Consider the following 6297-nt stretch of genomic DNA (forward strand, 5'->3'; position numbering starts at 1 on the left):
TTAGATTCAACTTTAATGTCATTGAACAAAGTAACAGGTACTTGGACAACAAAATGTAATTCCCTCTCATCCCTTATGGACTCTCCCTGTTGTTTTCCTCCTTTATTATGAAAAAATGTGGTGTAAAATAATGTTACAAAAAGTTAATGTAATATAGGCTACTTAATGCCAATTAGTTAGTATAGGAGTATGAGTAGTTACTGTTTTGCTTGCCACTATTCACTATATGTCAATTTATTGTTGTTTCCTCACCTGGTTCTTCCTGCATGCTCTCCTTTCCCTTTCTCCTTCTCCATCTCCATCTCCCTCTCTTTCCCTTTCTCCTTCTCCATCTCCCTCTCTTTCCCTTGGCACTGACAATCATACACAAATATATTGTAGGCAGGAGAGTTGAGGTCAGTTTGTCATGTCACAAAAATGTTATGGAGACCATTTACAGATTCTAAGGATATGATCAAAAGGCACACAGAGGCGTGCCATTTTAAATGTCTTTATTATTATTATTATTGGGCTTAGAAACTTTTATAAATCACAAATTCCTTTCACAAGAGAAGCTGTATTCTCCATTGTAGGTTTGAAATAAATAAAGAAAATAAAAGCAGGGGACCATTGCCTAGATAATTAATTTGATACAACAACAGATAGCTGGTTTGCATTATCTGTTACTTTAGCTTAACACTTTTCAGAAGAACAAAAAAAACAAAAAACAAGACAGAGGTCATTATGGACTGTCCCTAGTCTCTCACCTGAATCTGTCTTTTTTCTTTAAAGAACTGTCGTATGTCCATTGCTCACTGGCAGGCCACACACACACACACACACACACACACACACACACACACAGAGAGAGAGCGAGAGAGAGAGAGCGAGAGAGAGAGAGCGAGAGAGAGAGAAAGAGAGAGAGAGAGAAAGAGAGAGAGAGAGAGAGAGAGTAATGCTAGGAGTTCAGGAGTTCAGCCTGGTTCAGGTTAAATCCTCTGTGTGTGAGGAATGAATAAATACAGCAAAAGAAAAACATTAAACTTTCTTTTATTGTCTAGTTTGATAGTCAGCCACATCTGAAAAATAACAGATATAAATCTAGGAATGAATAACAATTCATTTAAAAAGCCACAGTGAGAGTTTTCACACATACTGGTGGTATACAGTGATATGTTTGTTTTACTCTGGTCCAAACGCCAGAGGGGTATTGCACAAAAGCAAGATAAGGGATTAAGCTGGGATTTCCAGTTATCCTGACTGAATTTAGCCCTGACTCGGTTGCATGAAGGGAGGCTAAATTAATCTACATTATTTACTATGGAGATTTACACTTTGGAGCTAGCCTGCTCCGGAGCAGGCTAACAACCAGGCTAAGATTAATCCAAGTGATTTATCGGCTAGTTCCATCCTAAATCCTACTAGATATTAATGTGTTTTAGTCACTTCATGGTCCTGCATTAAAATACTAGATATACTGTCATTCATCTAAGTATGCGTACTGTTATTTTAGTTATTATTGAAAACTGCTGTTCATTTCACTGTCAGAGGTTTGATGAATATATATATTATTCGAGATTTAAAGTGTTTATTGTCATACACCCAGTGAGGAAAGCAGATTTTCCTGAGCAATTATTACTTTGCTGTCCACAATGAATGCCAATACAGTGCAAAAGAACTATAATATGAGAAACAGAATATAGACTATGTATATCTATATATGCAAGTATAGAGTAGAAATGTACTGTTGAATGAGAAAAAATATCAATATATTATATTTTATTGCAGTTGATGAGATAATAAGAAATGGCTCATGAAGTTGCAAATGTGGTTTCAATTAAGTCCGTAACGAGGTCAATATGTAGTATATATAGACTAAAGATTTGTGTGTTTCCTATTCACAAATGCCCTTTGTTGGATGATGTAGTTGATGAGGAAGATTTAATACTCAGACGAGCATTCAGGCATGAAAGAGTCTTCCGAGATAGGGCAGACCCAATGGCCTTTTCAGACGAATATCTGACTGAGAGGTACAGATTCTCAGGTGATGGCATCAGATATTTGTGTAGGCTGCTGGGTCCAAACATACAGCACAGGACAGCAAGTAGCCATGCTCTCACTGTCCCACAGATGGTCTGCGTAGCACTGCGATTCTTTGCAAGTGGCATGTTTCTGTATTCTGTCGGTGATGCAGAAAACCTGAATAAAGCCACTATTTGCCGCACAATAAGAAATGTAAGTCTGGCATTGAAATCTCTTGTGCACATATTTATCACCTTCCCTGGTCACAGAAGATTCATCCATATCAAGGAGGATTTCTACAAGATTGCAGGTAACACAAATAATAACAGATTACTACAAAATGTTACATTAGCACAGTCACAGTATGACACTCATTATTTTGTGTTACAGCTTTTCCTAATGTAATTGGTACAGTGGATTGCACCCATATTCGTATCCAACGCCCCTCAGGGGCACATGAGGGAGATTATGTTAACAGGAAATCCTTCCACAGTGTCAATGTTCAGGTAAGAATGAGTTATGGTTACTGTCAGCTACATAATTATTCTGTGCATTAAATGACCTTAATAGGCATTATATATTTTTACAGATGATCTGTGATGCTGACTGCCTTATCACAAATTTAGAGGCAAAGTGGCCTGGCTCAGTCCATGACTCCTTTCGGGCCAGTAGAATTTACCAGAGACTCTCTCTAGGTAAGCCACCCCATTTTTTTTTTTAAGCACCTTGAACATCAAGAGTACAGGACTTGTAAGAATTATGTTTTGTAGTCGCAGGTGAGTTCTCTGGTGTGCTGCTGGGGGACAAAGGCTATGCCTGTGAGACATTTCTGATGACTCCCCTTACAGACCCCCAAACCCCAGCACAGCAAGCTTACAACCATGCCCATGCCAAAACCAGGGCTCGAATTGAAATGACCTTTGGCCTCCTGAAATCACGATTTCAGTGCCTGCACCACCTGAGGGCCTCCCCAGACAGAGCATGTGATGTGACTGTTGCCTGCACAGTGCTGCACAATATTGCCAGCCTAAGAAAAGAAAGGGCTCCCAGAGTTGCTTTGGATGTTGATTGGGACAATGCTGCCATATTCCCAGATAACAGAAATGGCAGACTTGTTAGAGAACAATACATTGCAAATTATTTCAGTTAATTTAGTTTTGATTTAGCCCATCCCTTAATAAAGGATAATGTAGGCTATATAACTTTTTTATGTGTACATGCATTTTATTTGACATCAGTAGCACACACTGTGGTTATCTTCCCAAATTCTAGTTCCACTTCACTGGATCAATAACTAAAAAGTGTACTTGACATTCATAAAAAAAAAAAAGTTACAAGACCACAATGGTTTTGGAATATTTTTATTTTATTATTTTGCTGTTATTACTTGTCAGCTTGGAGCTTTGGAGAGAAAAAATTATGATGATTAATACATTGTGTTACAGTCATGGTTACAGTATGAACTGAAGTCACTTCTCTTTCTAGTTTCTGGATTTCCAGTTCTAGTTTCCTCAGTGTCTTGCATTTAATTTGCATATCAAGGTCCATGTCCTGCAGCTTTCTTTTGTTCACATCAATCTTGACTTCTGACAGCTCAATCTGTCTCTTAAGATGCGTTGTGTAGAGATATCTGACAGTTTGTGAATTCTGTGAACACCTTTTCATTAGCATAGCAGAATGTTTGCATAATGTAAATTTACTTTAGGCAATACTCACTATGTTACCAGGCTGCTTATCAGGCTGCCCAGTGTCAGGATCCTGTAACAAATGATATTTTCTATTAGTACCACTTCCCTGACTTCTTATCTATTATGAACTTAAAAAAATGTGTCCATTTCCACAAAATTGACATGATACCTCGAGCCTTCTGGAGTCCAGCGACACGGTCTCATCATCGGCAGAAGTGCACTCCACTGCTGTAGATGTGGCTTCCCTATGCCATATTCAATACTTGTATTGATATTTTTGACAGGACATGCAAAGCCTATGATTTAAAAAAGAGTACTCACCGGCGAATCATAGTCTGGTGGCTCCAAAAGTGTAAGGGTGTTGCCAGCCACTGCAAGGTAAGGCAAAGTCACACAGTCCACATAGCAAAATATATTGGATTTCAATATTTTCCATGTGCAGTAGTATGGCAATAATGTACCTTGTATGAAGAGGCCAGTATCCCTTGCTGGGCCAGAGTCAGTGGCTGTCCCTCCCTGGATCCCTTCAATCACTGGCTTCCCTTTATTTAAGTCCAGGGCCAGCTCCTCTGCTGTGGTGAAGTCTTGGGTTGGAGGGCCACCCCCCGTACCAGATATATGACTTTTTTTTTATTGCTAAAATCAGCACAGACAAAAAAATGTCAGCAAACATGTCACCTATGTTCTCCGCAAACAAGTCACATACCAGCCTGCAAAATATTCTTGTATTTAATCTTGACTTGCTGCCAAGTCCTTTTTTGGCCAGACATGTTTGTTCTTTAAGAGGAATAGATAGATACAAATGAGAAAATAGATTAGATGGATAAAAATAGAGCAAATTATCTGATTATAGATTACATCAAATCAATTAGAAACAAAACCTACATACAAATAGATAAGAGTAAAAAGATTAAACAGATTATAGACATAAAACAAACTAAATAGATCAAATAGATGCACATAGTGGGTAAGTGTTTGCAATTATTCTTCATGTTAAATGCATGTCCACTAGTCACATTTAAGGCAAAGTATACAATTATTTTTGAAAATGACAAGTAACTCCTTGAATTGTAATTATGAGGGTTTCAGTGGAGCACTGGTTATTTGGACTACTACGCATTCAATCGGTCCACTATTGTTTGCCAGGCATTCTCTCTTTGTTTTATTACAGCAGCTGTATTGCCTTTTTTACATATTATATGTTTCACTTCTTCATACGTTTCCATAAGAAGCTGTTGCTCATTAGGCGAAAAGTATGCCGCACGGGTTTTGTCCATTTTTGCATCGGTGATTCTGTGATCGATTTCGTGATCTTTTTAAGAATGCCGTGAACGTGCATTTATCCAAACTATATACACTTGGCTTGACATATCCGCGCGTTCTCATCCTGGCTCAGCAAACGTGCAACGGATTAAGCCAGGATGCACTGATTAAACTAGGTCAAGCCGCGACTGTTCTGTTATCCTGGCTTTCTTAATTCTACTTTTGTGCAATACCTCCCAGGGCTTCATGTTTCCATGACGACTGACCAGAAAAGACGCACGTGATGTCATGTTTACATGACTCCCGATTGTTAAAATGAGTATCAAATTAATGATAAACTTTAACAACAGAGACACACGTACGCACTACACAGGTACGCAGTTTATTTGTCGCGCTGCTGTTTTTGTTTCACGCTCCGTTTTCTCCGTTTATGACTATGGACGAGTCACCCAGGTCCTGTGCTACTCCACAGCGGCGGCGACCCGCTGTACTAAAATAGTCCGAAAATAAACACTTATTATAGGTGTACCATGGTGATTCAGGTGACTCCAGTACTCACCGATATGGTTTCTGAATCGGAACAACTCTAGGTAAAAGGAAAGAAGTGTGAGACACAGCTTTGGAGCAACTTAGTTGATTCACAACACTACATAACGGGTTCTCCCTCTGCGTATGTTTCACGCTGGATGACGGTCGTGCTGAGCGGTGCAGGTACAGAGGAGAAGTAGAAGAAGAGAAGAGGATGATACCATTTGCTAAGCGGGGGTGTTTTCATTTTCATCCTTAACACATACATTTTAAACCACAAACTACGGAGTATGTTTTGGACATTATTTAACCTTGTCAAAGACGAACACAATTTTTAGAATAACAACATTTATTACTCCAAGTTTTAGGGGTGCTGAGCTCCTTTTTAGGGGTGCTGAAGCACCCCTAAAAAGGGGCTAGACTCGCCCTTGTGCTGATTTATGTGATTTGTGGAGCTTCATTATTTTAGCACTGATTCACTTTCATTGTATGGACCAAAAGAGCTGAGATATTCACAATACTTCAAAAAAAAAAGAAAGTCACACATCCAGGATTATCCAGAGTAAATGATGAGAGAAATTTCAATTTTGGGTGAATTATTCCTTTTTAAGCATGATGTACCAAACATCTTTTCCCATGCCTGCTCTACCTCCACTATTGTGCAGGACATGACGCCAAGTGATCCTGCTTATTTTGCATTTTTTTGCATTCCTTGCATTGTTTTGAACATGTTTTATGCACAACAATAACGCTCTGTCTGCATTAAGGGAAATTTAGACCCTACACATAAACTGATTTTAATGTAATTGTTTCATAC

The 6297-nt window shown here is 38.8% G+C and overlaps 1 long non-coding RNA gene across 2 annotated transcripts; it reads right to left on the bottom strand.

The window, feature by feature from the left end:
• Nucleotides 1–3383: 3383 nt before the first annotated feature.
• On the bottom strand, nt 3384–4536 carry LOC127619435 (uncharacterized). Of its 2 annotated transcripts, none has more exons than XR_007967562.1 (5): nt 4151–4536; nt 4011–4060; nt 3859–3917; nt 3718–3759; nt 3384–3648 (listed from the first exon to the last, which is right to left on the bottom strand). It is a non-coding gene; the product is annotated as an uncharacterized LOC127619435 (long non-coding RNA). The 2 variants fall into 2 exon arrangements; XR_007967563.1 differs by having other exon boundaries at nt 3601–3631.
• Between the last annotated feature and the right edge of the window lie 1761 nt (nt 4537–6297).

The sequence above is a fragment of the Xyrauchen texanus genome, chromosome 26 (assembly GCF_025860055.1).
Source record: "Xyrauchen texanus isolate HMW12.3.18 chromosome 26, RBS_HiC_50CHRs, whole genome shotgun sequence".
NCBI classification, from domain to species: Eukaryota; Metazoa; Chordata; class Actinopteri; order Cypriniformes; family Catostomidae; genus Xyrauchen; species Xyrauchen texanus.